The following is a 14,717-nucleotide window of genomic DNA, read 5'->3' as shown; positions in this document are numbered from 1 at the left end:
TCAGGAGAGGAGCCTGAAAAAATTAAAATCAGGAGAGGAGCCAAAAAAATTTTAAATCAGGAAATGAGCCTAAAAATCTTAAAATCAGGAGAAGAGCCTAAGAGAATAAAAAAAAAGGAGAGGAGCCTAAAAAAATTAAAATCAGGAGAGGAGCCTAAAAAAATTAAAATCAGGAGAGGAGCCTGAAAAACTAAAATCAGGAGAGGAGTATAAAAATCTGAAAATCAGGAGAGGAGCCTAAAAATCTTAAAATCAGGAGAGGGGGCTAATAAATTAAAATCAGGAGAGGAGTCAAAAAAAATTAAAATCAGGAGAGGAGTATAAAAAAATGAAAATCAGGAGAGGAGCCTAAAAATCTAAAAATCAGGAGAGGAGCCTAAAAATCTAAAAATCAGGAGAGGAGCCTAAAAAAAAAACAAAATCAGGAGAGGAGCCTAAAAAAAAACCAAAATCAGGAGAGGAGCCTAGAAAAAACAAAAATCAGGAGAGGAGCCTAAAAAAATTAAAAATCAGGAGAAGAGTCTAAAAAAATTGCAATCAGGAGAGGAGCCTTAAATAATTGTAATCAGGAGAGGAGCCTGAAAAATCTGAAAATCAGGAGAGGAGCCTAAAAATCTGAAAATCAGGAGAGGAGCCTAAAAATCTAAAAATCAGGAGACGAGCATAAAATCCTAAAAATCAGGAGAGGAGTCTAAAAAAATTAAAATCAGGAGAGGAGCCAAAAAAATTTTAAATCAGGAAATGAGCCTAAAAATCTTAAAATCAGGAGAAGAGCCTAAGAGAATTAAAATAAGAAGAGCAGCCTAAAAAAATTAAAATCAGGAGAGGAGCCAAAAAAAATTAAAATCAGGAAAGGAGTATAAAAATCTAAAAATCTGGAGACGAGCCTAAAAATCTAAGAATCAGGAGAGGAGCCTAAAAAAAAAACAAAAATCAGGAGAGGAGCCTAAAAAAATTAAAATCAGGAGAAGATCCTAAGAGAATAATAATCAAGAGAGCAGCCTAAAAAAAATTAAAATCAGAAGAGGACACTAAACAAATTAAAATCAGGAGAGGAGTCTAAAAAAAATAAAATCAGGAGAGGAGCCTAAAAAAATTAAAATCAGGAGAAGAGCATAAAAATCTAAAAATCAGGAGCCTAAAAATCTAAAAATCAGGAGAGGAGCCTAAAAAAAACAAAAATCAGGAGAAGAGCCTAAAAAAATTAAAATCAGGAGAGGAGCCTAAAAAAATTAAAAAAAGGAGAAAAGCTTAAAAAAATTAAAATCAGGACAGGAGCCTACAAAAATTAAAATCAGGACAGGAGCCTACAAAAATTAAAATCAGGACAGGAGCCTACAAAAACTAGAATCATGAGAGGAGCCTAAAAAAATTAATATCAGGAGAGGAAACTAAAAAAACTAAAATCAGGAGAGGAGCATAAAAAAACAAAAATCAGGAGAGGAGCCTAAAAAAATTGAAATCAGGAGAGGAGCCTAAAAATCTAAAAATCAGGAGAGGAGCCAAAGAAAAATTAAAACCAGCAGAGGAGCCTAAAAAAATAAAAATCAGGAAAGGAGCCTAAAAATATTAAAATCAGGAGAAGAGCCTAGGAGAATAAAAATCAAGATAGCAGCCTAAAAAAATTAAAATCAGGAGAGGAGTTTAAAAAAATTAAAATCCGGAGAAGGGTCTAAAAAAATTCAAATCAGGAGAGGAGCCTTAAAAAATTATAATCAGGAGAGGAGCCTGAACAATTAAAATCAGGAGAGTAGCCAAAAAAATTTAAATCAAGAAATGAGCCTAAAAACCTTAAAATCAGGAGAAGAGCCTAAGAGAATAAAAATAAGGAAAGGAGCCTAAAAAAATTAAAATCAGGAGAGGAGCCTAAAAAAATTAAAATCAGGAGAGGAGCATAAAAAAATTAAAATCAGGAGGGGAGTATAAAAATCTAAAAATCAGGAGAGGAGCCTAAAAAAAACCAAAATCAGGAGAGGAGCCTAAAAAAAACCAAAAGCAGGAGAGGAGCCTAAAAAAAAAAAAAAGCAGGAGAGGAGCCTAAAAAAAAAAAAATCAGGAGAGGAGCCTAAAAAAATTAAAATCAGGACAGGAGCCTAAAAAAATTAAAAATCAAGAGAAGAGTCTAAAAAAATTGAAATCAGAAGAGGAGCCTTAAAAAATTATAATCAGGAGAGGAGCCTGAAAAATCTGAAAATCAGGAGAGGAGCCTAAAAATCTGAAAATCAGGAGAGGAGCCTAAAAATCTGAAAATCAGGAGAGGAGCCTAAAAATCTGAAAATCAGGAGAGGAGCCTAAAAATCTGAAAATCAGGAGAGGAGCCTAAAAATCTAAAAATCAGGAGAGGAGCCTAAAAATCTAAAAATCAGGAGACGAGCCTAAAATCCTAAAAATCAGGAGGGGAGTCTAAAAAAATTAAAATCAGGAGAGGAGCCAAAAAAATTTTAAATCAGGAAATGAGCCTAAAAATCTTAAAATCAGGAGAAGAGCTAAAGAGAATAAAAATAAGGAGAGCAGCCTAAAAAAAATTAAAATCAGGAGAGGAGCCTAAAAAAATTAAAATCAGGAAAGGAGTATAAAAATCTTAAAATCTGGAGACGAGCCTAAAAATCTAAAAATCAGGAGAGGAGCCTAAAAAAAAAAATCAGGAGAGGAGCATAAAAAAATTAAAATCAGGAGAAGATCCTAAGAGAATAAAAATGAAGAGAGCAGCCTAAAAAAATTAAAATCAGGAGAGGACACTAAACAAATTAAAATCAGGAGAGGAGTCTAAAAAATATAAAATCAGGAGAGGAGCCTAAAAATCTTAAAATCAGGAGAAGAGCATAAAAATCTAAAAATCAGGAGAGGAGCCTAAAAATCTAAAAATCAGGAGAGGAGCCTAAAAAAACAAAAATCAGGAGAGGAGCCTAAAAAAACAAAAATCAGGAGAGGAGCCTAAAAAAATTAAAATCAGGAGAGGAGCCTAAAAAAATTAAAATCAGGAGAGGAGCCTAAAAAAATTAAAATCAGGAGAGGAGCCTAAAAAAATTAAAATCAGGAGAGGAGCCTAAAAAAATTAAAATCAGGACAGGAGCCTACAAAAACTAGAATCATGAGATAAGTCTAAAAAAATTAATATCAGGAGAGGAAACTAAAAAAACTAAAATCAGGAGAGGAGCATAAAAAAACAAAAATCAGGACAGGAGCCCAGAAAAATTTTAAATCAGGAAAGGAGCCTAAAAATATTAAAAGCAGGAGAAGAGCCTAAGAGAATAAAAATCAAGAGAGCAGCCTAAAAAAATTAAAATCAGGAGAGGAGCCTAAAAAAAATTAAAATCAGGAGAGGAGCTCAAAAAAATTTTAAATCAGGAAAGGAGCCTAAAAATATTAAAATCAGAAGAAGAGCCTAAGAGAATAAAAATCAAGAGAGATGCCAAAAAAAATATCAAATTAGGAGAGGAGACTAAAAAAATTAAAATCAGGAGAGGAGTCTAAAAAAATTAAAACCAGGAGAGGAGCACAAAAAAATTAAAATCAGGAAAGCAGCCTAAAAAAATTAAAATCAGGAGAGGAGCCTAAAACAATTAAAATCAGGAGAGGAGCCTAAAACAATTAAAATCAGGAGAGGAGCCTAAGAGAATAAAAATAAGGAGAGGAGACCGAAAATTTAAAAATCAGGAAAGGAGCCTAAAAAAATTAAAATCAGGAGAGGAGCCCAAATAAAATTAAAATCAGGAGAGGAGCCTAAAACAATTAAAATCAGGAGAGGAGCCTAAAACAATTAAAATCAGGAGAGGAGCCCAAAAAAATTTTAAATCAGGAAAGGTGCCTAAAAAAATTAAAATCAGGAGAGGAGCCTAAAAATCTAAAAATCAGGAGAGGGGCTTAATAAAATAAAATCAGGAGAAGAGTCTAAAAGTCTAAAAATCAGGAGAGGAGACTAAAAAAATTATAATCAGGAGAGGAGCCTGAAAAAATTAAATCAGGAGAGGAGCCTAAAAATCTTAAAATCAGGAGAAGAGCCTAAGAGAATAAAAATAAGGAGAGGAGCCTAAAAAAATTAAAATCAGGAGAGGAGCCTAAAAAAATTAAAATAAGGAGAGGAGTATAAAAATCTTAAAATCAGGAGACGAGCCTAAAAATCTAAAAATCAGGAGAGGAGCCTAAAAAAAAACAAAATTAAGGAGAGGAGCCTAAAAAAATTAAAATCAGGAGAGGAGCCTACAAAAATTATAATCAGGAGAGGAGTCTAAAAATATTAAAAGCAGGAGAGGAGCCTGAAAAACTAAAATCAGGAGAGGAGTATAAAAATCTGAAAATCAAGAGAGGAGCCTAAAAAAAATTAAAAATCAGGAGAAGAGTCTAAAAAAATTGAAATCAGGAGAGGAGCCTTAAAAAATTATAATCAGGAGAGGAGCCTTAAAAAATTATAATCAGGAGAGGAGCCTTAAAAAATTATAATCAGGAGAGGAGCCTGAAAAATCTGAAAATCAGAAGAGGAGCCTAAAAATCTGAAAATCAGGAGAGGAGCCTAAAAATCTGAAAATCAGGAGAGGAGCCTAAAAATCTGAAAATCAGGAGAGGAGCCTAAAAATCTAAAAATCAGGAGACGAGCCTAAAATCTTAAAAATCAGGAGAGGAGCCTAAAAAAATTAAAATCAGGAGAAAAGCCAAAAAAATTTTAAATTAGGAAATGAGCCTAAAAATCTTAAAATCAGGAGAAGAGCCTAAGAGAATAAAAATAAGGAGAGCAGCCTAAAAAAATTAAAATCAGGAGAGGAGCCAAAAAAAATTAAAATCAGGAAAGGAGTATAAAAATCTTAAAATCTGGAGACGAGCCTAAAAATCTAAAAATCAGGAGAAGAGCCTAAAAAAAAACAAAAATCAGGAGAGGAGCCTAAAAAAACTAAAATCAGGAGAGGAGCCTAAAAATCATAAAATCAGGAGAAGAGCTTAAAAAAATTAAAATCAGGACAAGAGCATACAAAAATTAAAATCAGGACAGGAGCCTACAAAAACTAGAATCATGAGAGGAGCCTAAAAGAATTAATATCAGGAGAGGAGCCTAAAAAAATTAAAACCAGCAGAGGAGCCTAAAAAAATTAAAAGCAGCAGAGGAGCCTAAAAAAAGAAAAATCAGGAGAGGAGCCTAAAAATTTAAAAATAAGGAGAGGAGCCAAAAAAAAATTAAAACCAGCAGAGGAGCCTAAAAAAATTAAAATCAGGACAGGAGCCCAAAAAAATTTTAAATCAGGATAGGAGCCTAAAAATATTAAAAGCAGGAGAAGAGCCTAAGAGAATAAAAATCAAGAGAGCAGCCTAAAAAAATTAAAATCAGGAGAGGAGCCTAAAAAAATTAAAATCAGGAGAGGACACTAAACAAATTAAAATCAGGAGAGGAGCCTAAAAAAATTAAAATCAGGAGAGGACACTAAACAAATTAAAATCAGGAGAGGAGTCTAAAAAAATTAAAATCAGGAGAGGAGCCTAAAAATCTTAAAATCAGGAGAAGAGCATTAAAATCTAAAAATCAGGAGAGGAGCCTAAAAATCTAAAAATCAGGAGAGGAGCCTAAAAATCTAAAAATCAGGAGAGGAGCCTAAAAATCTTAAAATCAGGAGAAGAGCCTAAGAGAATAAAAATAAGGAGAGCAGCCTAAAAAAATTAAAATCAGGAGAGGAGCCTAAAAAAATTAAAATCAGAAGAGGTGCCTAAAAAAATGAAAATCAGGAGAGGAGCCTAAAAAAACTAAAATGAGGAGAGGAGCCTAAAAAAATTAAAATCAGGAGAGGAGCCTAAAAAAATTAAAACCAGCAGAGGAGCCTAAAAAAATTAAAATCAGGAGAGGAGCTTAAGAGAATAAAAATCAGGAGACGAGACTAAAAATCTAAAAATCAGGAGAGGAGCCTAAAAAAATTAAAATCCGGAGAGGAGCCTAAAAAAACTAAAATCAGGAGAGGAGCCTAAAAAAATTAAAATCAGGAGAGGAACCTAAAAAAACTAAAATCAGGAGAGGAGCCTAAAAAAATTAAAATCAGGAGAGGAACCTAAAAAAACTAAAATCAGGAGAGGAGCCTAAAAAAATTAAAATCAGGAGAGGAGCCTAAAAAAATTAAAATCAGGAGAGGAGCCTAAAAAAATTAAAATCAGGAGAGGAGCCTACAAAAATTAAAATCAGGAGAGAAGCCAAACATCTAAAAATCAGGAGAGGAGCCTAAAAAAATTAATATCAGGAGAGGAACCTAAAAAAAACTAAAATCAGGAGAGGAGCCTAAAAAAATTAATATCAGGAGAGGAACCTAAAAAAAACTAAAATCAGGAGAGGGGCCTAAAAAAAATTTAAATCCGGAGAGGAGCCTAAGAAAATTAAAATCAGGAGAGAAGACAAATATCTAAAAACCAGGAGAGGAGCCTAAAAAAACCAAAATCAGGAGAGGAGCCTAAAAAAATTAAAACCAGGAGAGGAGCCGAAAAAAATTTTAAATCAGGAAAGGAGCCTAAAAAAATTAAAATCCGGAGAGGAGCCTAAAAAAATTAAAAATCAGGAGAAGAGCCTAAAAAAATTTTAAATCACGAAATGAGCCTAAAAATCTTAATATCAGGAGAAGAGCCTAAGAGAATAAAAATAAGGAGAGCAGCCTAAAAAAATTAAAATCAGGAGAGGAGCCTAAAAAAATTAAAATCAGGAAAGGAGTATAAAAATCTTAAACTCTGGAGACGAGCCTAAAATCCTAAAAATCAGGAGAGGAGCCTAAAAAAATTAAAATCAGGAGAGGAGACTAAACAAATTAAAATCAGGAGAGGAGACTAAACAAATTAAAATCAGGAGAGGAGTCTAAAAAAATTAAAATCAGGAGAGGAGCCTAAGAAAATTAAAATCAGGAGAGGAGCCTAAAAAAATAAAATCAGGAGAGGAGCCTACAAAAACTAGAATCATGAGAGGAGCCTAAAAAAATTTATATCAGGAGAGGAAACTAAAGAAACTAAAATCAGGAGAGGAGCCTAAAAAAAGAAAAATCAGGAGAGGAGTCTAAAAATCTAAAAATCTAAAAATCAGGAGAGGAGCCTAAAAAAAGAAAAATCAGGAGAGGAGCCTAAAAATCTAAAAATCGGGAGAGGAGCCAAAAAAAATTAAAACCAGCAGAGGAGCCTAAAAAAAGAAAAATCAGGAGAGGAGCCTAAAAATCTAAAAATCGGGAGAGGAGCCAAAAAAAATTAAAACCAGCAGAGGAGCCTAAAAAAATAAAAATCAGGACAGAAGCCCAAATAAATTTTAAATCAGGATAGGAGCCTAAAAATATTGAAATCAGGAGAGGAGCCTAAGAGAATAAAAATCAAGAGAGCAGCCTAAAAAAATTAAAATCAGGAGAGGAACCTAAAAATCTTAAAATCAGGAGAAGAGCATAAAAATCCAAAAATCATGAGAGGAGCCTAAAAATCTGAAAATCGGGAGAGGAGCCAAAAAAAAACAAAAATCTGGAGAGGAGCCTAAAAAAATTAAAATCAGGAGAGGAGCCTAAAAATCTGAAAACCAGGAGAGGAGCGTAAAAATGTGAAAACCAGGAGAGGAGCCTAAAAATCTTAAAATCAGGAGACGAGCCTAAAATCCTAAAAATCAGGAGAGGAGCCTAAAAAAATTAAAATCAGGAGAAGAGCATAAGAGAATAAGAATCAGGAGAGCAGCCTAAAAAAATTAAAATCAGGAGAGGAACCTAAAAAAATTAAAATCAGGAGAAGAGCCTAAAAAACTTAAAATCAGGAGAGGAGCCTAAAAAAATTAAAATCAGGAGAGGAGCCTAAAAAAATTAAAATCAGGAGAGGAGCCTAAAAAAATTAAAATCAGGAGAGGAGCCTAAAAAAATTAAAATCAGGAGAGGAGCCTAAAAAAATTAAAATCAGGAGAGGAGCCTAAAAAAATTAAAATCAGGAGAGGAGCCTAAAAAAATTAAAATCAGGAGAGGAGCCTAAAAAAATTAAAATCAGGAGAGGAGCCTAAAAAAATTAAAATCAGGAGAGGAGCCTAAAAAAATTAAAATCAGGAGAGGAGCCTAAAAAAATTAAAATCAGGAGAGGAGCCTACAAAAACTAGAATCATGAGAGGAGCCAAAAAAAAATTAATATCAGGAGAGGAAACTAAAAAAACTAAAATCAGGAGAGGAGCCTAAAAAAATAAAAATCAGGAGAGGAGCCCAAAAAAATTTTAAATCAGGAAAGGAGCCTAAAAATATTAAAATCAGGAGAAGAGCCTAAGAGAATAAAAATCAAGAGAGCAGCCAAAAAAAATATAAAATCAGGAGAGGAGACTAAAAAAATTAAAACCAGGAGAGGAGCCTAAAAAAATTAAAATCAGACGAGGAGCCCAAAAAAATTAAAATCAGACGAGGAGCCCAAAAAAATTAAAATCAAGAGAGGAGCCTACAAAAATTAAAATCAGGACAGGAGCCTAAAAAAACTAGAATCATGAGAGGAGCCTAAAAAAATTAATATCAGGAGAGGAAACTATAAAAACTAAAATCAGGAGAGGAGCCTAAAAAAATTAAAATCAGGAAAGGAGTATAAAAATCTTAAAATCTGGAGACGAGCCTAAAACACTAAAAATCAGGAGAGGAGCCTAAAAAAATTAAAATCAGGAGAGGAGACTAAAAAAATTAAAATCTGGAGAGGAGACTAAACAAATTAAAATCAGGAGAGGAGTCTAAAAAAATTAAAATCAGGAGAGGAGCCTAAGAAAATAAAAATCAGGAGAGGAGCCTAAAAAAATTAAAATCAGGAGGGGAGCCTAAGAGAATAAAAATCAGGAGAGGAGACTAAAAATCTAAAAATCAGGAGAGGAGCCTAAAAAAATTAATATCAGGAGACGAGCCTAAAAAAATTAAAATCAGGAGAGAAGCCAAATATCTAAAAATCAGGAGAGGAGCCTAAAAAAATTAAAATCAGCAGAGGAGGCTAAGAGAATCAAAATCTGGAGAGGAGACTGAAAATTTAAAAATCAGGAGAGGAGCGTAAAAAAATTAAAATCAGGAGAGGAGCCTAAAAAAATTAAAATCAGGAGAGGAGCCTAAAAATCTAAAAAACAGGAGAGGGGCCTAATAAAATAAAATCAGGAGAAGAGTCTAAAAAAATTAAAATCAGGAGAGGAGCCTTAAAAAATTATAATCAGGAGAGGAGCCTGAAAAAACTAAAATCAGGAGAGGAGCCTAAAAATCTGAAAATCAGGAGAGGAGCCTAAAGTCCTAAAAATCAGGAGAGGAGCTTAAAAAATTTAAAATCAGGACAGGAGCCCAAAAAAACTTTAAATCAGGAAAGGAGCTTAAAAATATTAAAATCAGGAGAAGAGCCTAAGAGAATAAAAATCAAGAGAGCAGCCTAAAAAAATTAAAATCAGGAGAGGAGCCTAAAATAATCAAAATCAGACGAGGAGCCCAAAAAAATTAAAATCAGGAGAGGACACTAAACAAATTAAAATCAGGAGAGGAGTCTAAAAAAATTAAAACCAGGAGAGTAGCCTAAAAATCTTAAAATCAGGAGAAGAGTCTAAAAAAATTAAAATCCGGAGAGGAGCCTGAAAAAACTAAAATCAGGAGAGAAGCCTGAAAAAACTAAAATCAGGAGAGGAGCCTAAAAATCTGAAAATCAGGAGAGGAGCCTAAAAAAAGAAAAATCAGGAGATGAGCCTAAAAATCTTAAAATCAGAAGACGAGCCTAAAAATCTTAAAATCAGGAGACGAGCCTAAAATCCTAAAAATCAGGAGAGGAGCCTAAAGAAATTAAAATCAGGAGAGGAGCCTTAAAAATTTCAAATCAGGAAATGAGCCTAATAATCTTAAAATCAGGAGAAGAGCCTAAGAGAATAAAAATAAGGAGAGCAGCCTAAAAAAATTAAAATCAGGAGAGGAGCCTAAAAAAATTAAAATCAGGAGAGGAGTATAAAAATCTTAAAATCAGGAGACGAGCCTAAAAATCTAAAAATCAGGACAGGAGCCTAAAAAAAACAAAAATCAGGAGAGGAGCCTAAAAAAATTAAAATCAGGAGAGGAGCCTAAAAAAATTAAAATCAGGAGAGGAGTATAAAAATCTTAAAATCAGGAGAAGAGCCTAAAAATCTAAAAATCAGGAGACGAGCCTAAAAAAAACAAAAATCAGGAGAGGAGCCTAAAAAAATTAAAATCAGGACAGGCGCTTACAAAAATTAAAATCAGGACAGGAGCCTACAAAAACTAGAATCATGAGAGGAGCCTAAAAAAATTAAAACCAGCAGAGGAGCCTAAAAAAATTACAAGCAGGAGAGGAGCCTAAGAGAATAAAAATCAGGAGAGGAGACTAAAAATCTAAAAATCAGGAGAGGAGCCTTAAAAAATTAATATCAGGAGAGGAACCTAAAAAAATCTAAAATCAGGAGAGGAGCCTAAGAAAATAAAAATCAGGAGAGGAGACTAAAAACCTTAAAATCAGGAGAGGAGCCTGAAAAAATTAAAATCAGGACAGGAGACTAATACAATAAAAATCAGGGGAGCAGCCTAAAAAAATTAAAATCAAGAGAGGAGCCTGAAAAAATTAAAATGAGGAGAGGAGCCTGAAAAAATTAAAATGAGGAGAGGAGCCTGAAAAAATTAAAATGAGGAGAGGAGCCTGAAAACAGTAAAATCAGGACAGAGGACTAATACAATAAAAATCAGGAGAGGAGCCTGAGAAATTTAAAATCAGGAGAGGAGCCTGAAAAAATTACTATCAGGAGAGACCCAGAACTCACCCAAGTCTCCCCAGAAAACTACCAGAAACTGATTTAAATCTCACCAAAAATGACCCAGAGCTCACCCAAATCTCCCTAAAAAATGACCAGAAACTGATTCAAATCTCCCCAAAAAAGACACAAAAATTGATCCAATTCACCCCTAAAATTGATCCAGAACTGACACAAAACTGGCCCAAATCACCTCAAAAACTAACTCCAAATTGGCCCAAAACCTGACCTAAAAATGCAAAAACCCCCCCCCAAAACTGACCCAAAATGATACAAAATCAGCCCCAAATATGACCAGAAACTGACCCCAAAACCCCAAAACACTGATACCAAGACTCACCCAAATCTCCCCAAAAAATAACACAAAAGTCAGCCCAATCACCCCAAAAAATGACCAGAAATTGACCCAAAATTACCGCAAAAATAGACCCAAAACTCACCCAAATCACCCCAAAAAGCGACCAGAAAGTCAGCCAAATCACCCCATAAAATGACCCAGAACTCACCCAAATCTCCCCAAAAAATCACCCACAAGTCAGCCAAATCACCCCATAAAATTACCAGAAACTGACCCAAATCACCCCCCAAAATGACCCAGAACTCACCCAAATCTCCCCAAAGAATGACCAGAAACTTAGCAAAAAAAACCCCAATAAATGACCCAAAACTGACCCAAATCTCCCCTAAAAAATGATCCGTCACCCAAATCTCCCCAAAAAATGACCAGAAACTGACCCAAATCTCCCCCAAAAATGACCAGAAACTCACAAAAAATAACCCCCAAAAATGATCAGAAACTGACACAAATCTCCCCAACAAATGACCCAAACTTTATTTCTTTTCTTAGCAACAAATCCCTTCCTTTGCTCCCCTCTGGCCCTGCCCACACGGCCCCAGTTCAGCTCTCAGTGAGTTCTTGCTTCTGGGCAGCGACTCCTCTGCCTCTTGCTGGGGCGGCAGCAGCTCCTGTGCCGGCAGGGAGAGGGACCCCGAGCCAGGAGAGGGACCCCGAGCCAGGAGAGGGACCCCGAGCCAGGAGAGGGACCCCAGAGCCCCTACAGAGACCCCAGAGCCAGGAGAGGGACCCCAGAGCCAGGAGAGGGACCCCAGAGCCAGGAGAGGGACCCCAGAGCTCCCATAGAGACCCCAGAGCCATTATAGGAACCCCAGAGCCCCTACAGGGACCCCAGAGCCATTATAGGGACCCCAGAGCCATTATAGGGACCCCAGAGCCCTCCAGAGCCCCTTGCTGGGTCACAGCAGCTCTTCTCCCACCCAAACCCACCTTTCTGGCTGCAGCTGCTTTTCTTCTCTGGCTCCCCCTTCCTTCCCCAGGGAGCTTTGCCTTGTTCTTTGGCCAGGCTCCAGCTACAGCTCAAGGGCAAAGCTGCAACTACAATTCCCCCTTCGGGTTTTTCACCTGAAAAACAAAGGCTTGGGCCAAACTCTGACCAGTCACTCGCTGAACACGAGACATCAAACAGGGCACACAGAATAAAATGCATCGAACTCTAAATCATGTTACAATGACTGTCCACCCCAATCCAGCACTGACATTAAAAACCTTCAAGCAATCAAAAAGGCCTCCAAACATCCCTTAGATAGAGAAAAGCACACCAGGAACAATGCAAAAAGAAAAATTCCAAACAATGCTCAATTAAATAACCATGGACTGATATAAAACATGTTTAGGGAACTTAAACCACTTCTTCCCATTATTCTCCATCAGAAATTACCCTTATTTAAGTTCTCCTTTTAACACTTCATTAAAACTGACTTATTAGGAAATGGTTTGAACCAAACTTCATAACTTGATGACTCCAGGGTTTGTGCTCCTTGACTTTGGCCTGAAGGGGTTTGGAACACAGGCTTTGTGCTGGAGAGCTTTTCCCCAATCTACAAACCCTTCTGCAAATGGGACTCCCTTCCCTCAGGGTTCGGTGGCCTCTGGTTTTCCTGAAGGCTGGGGGGGATCTGGGAGCCAAATCCCAAGGGATCCAGCCCAGCTCTGCACACACACACACACACACATTTCCAGCTGGTCACAGTCTCACGGGGGCCACCACCACTCAGCACATTTGCACACAAACACCCCTCTGAGTTCCTGGCACTGGGTCTGATGGACTAAGAAATGATCAGTCTGGTGGTTTGCCCTCAGAGGAGTAAGATCCAATGATGCATTTCTATTTTCATGACAATATAACCTGGAAAACACAAACATATTTCTGCTTCATGTGCAATTTAAAATTCAAAGACACAGAAACATTCCTAGAGTTCAAGTCCCCAGGTTTGGTTCCAAATGTCACTCGGTCCCCCTGGGACAAGAACAGTGGCACACACGGACTCAACAGCCCTGCACAAGCTCAGGAGTGGGGGGGAAATATCCTTGAGAGCACTGCTGCATTTCAAAAAGTCAGTCACATCAACTCTGTAACAAATAAAAAAGAGAAGCCAAAATAAATAACTGTAGACAGGGTATCAAGTACCTTGAGAATACCAATAAGAAAAAACTAAGAATAAAGGCATCTATTTGAAGTACAAAGAGTTTGGGAGACACCATTTGTTTGCCACAAAGCCTTTATTTTGTTGGCTCTTCTATAGTTAGAACCCAAACCTTACCCTCCCACAAAAAGCAGAAAACCTCTTCAGAGAGTTAGGAGATGGAGTCAGTTTGGATTAACGGGAAGAACATCTCTGGAGACAAAATAAAGCAGAGAAAATAACCCCATCCTCAACAACAGAGCTGCCTCCCCACTGCCTGCCCCTGGACACTTGCTCTGGGGGTGACAGAGCCTGAAGTCTCCTGCCTAGTCCTGGGCAATACTTCCTGGGGACCACAGCACCACTGAGTTCCTAAAAATATCACAGGTTGGGCAGGTGCTTGGATTTTGTCTGGATTAACTCCCCTTCTTCCTTTCCAGGTGCTGCCCTACTCATTGTAATGGTGCTTGTACTCCCTGAGCCATTCCCTCCCCCATCCAACCATCCCTTGTGCCCTCTCTGACAAGGACAGTGGGTCCAGGTGTTCTGCCACGCTCCCAGGGCACAGGGGGGGACTGTGGAGCCACCCTCGAGGGGGGAAACGTGCCCTGCCTGCCCTGCCCAGGGAAAGGGAACTGCCCCAGTGCTCCCCAGCACAAGGCACCCTTGGAAATATCCACTGCAATGGGACACTCAGGGACAGCAACAAGCACTGCACGAGGCTGCTCTGGCACAGGGCCAATTTTAGCCTCAGCTTTTCTCTGGACCACTTCACTTTGTTTGCCACCTCATCCTGCAGTCAGAACTTGCTGTCCTTGCAACCTTTCAGGGTGACCAAAAATGAGAGAGGCCTCTGCTCCAGCACCCACAAGGGCCTGATCCATCTGACAGGATCCATTTTTCCAGGGAATTCAAAGCTCCACCTGAGGACTAGGGTCTTTTCTCACCCATCCCTGTGCTGCAGCTTGGCCTCCATCTCACTGTGCTTTCAGTTCCCTCCATGGTTGAACACTGGCAGCCCTGGCCCTGGGCGGAGCTCGGCATCCTGATCCCATCCCTCCTGGCCCCCGGAACCGCTGACTCAGCAATGGGGGGCCCTCCATTGCCAAGGGCACGGGCCCGTCGGGGCTCACGGGGGGAGCAGGAGGGCGAAGGCTCCAGCCCTGCTGCTACAACCTTCCACCACTACAGCCAACAGAGGAGCCTCTCCAGCCCTGCCTCCCAAGGCATCCTCAACAAACCCAGCCCAGCTCCACAGGACAAACTGCTCCCTGTCTGCCCAGGCCAGTCTAATCCCAGAGGCTCCCAGGGTCATGCAAAACAACTGCCCAGGAGATCAGAGACCCCAGTCCATCTCTTCCTAGCACAGGTTTGGGTTAGTTTGGCAAGCAGACCAACTGAGGAATTCCCCAATGTTTTCCCAGTTTGACCCCTGTCACACCAATCACCTTAACACTGCCAGTCCATAATTCTCCCTCTCTTGGGTTAAGGACTGAGCAAGTTGGACCTGTGTCTG

The sequence above is a fragment of the Manacus candei genome, unplaced genomic scaffold (genome assembly GCF_025592945.1).
Source record: "Manacus candei isolate 608988 ecotype Guabito, Panama unplaced genomic scaffold, ASM2559294v1 h1tg000062l, whole genome shotgun sequence".
Classification (NCBI taxonomy): Eukaryota; Metazoa; Chordata; class Aves; order Passeriformes; family Pipridae; genus Manacus; species Manacus candei.
Note: the sequence above shows the minus strand (reverse complement) of the source record.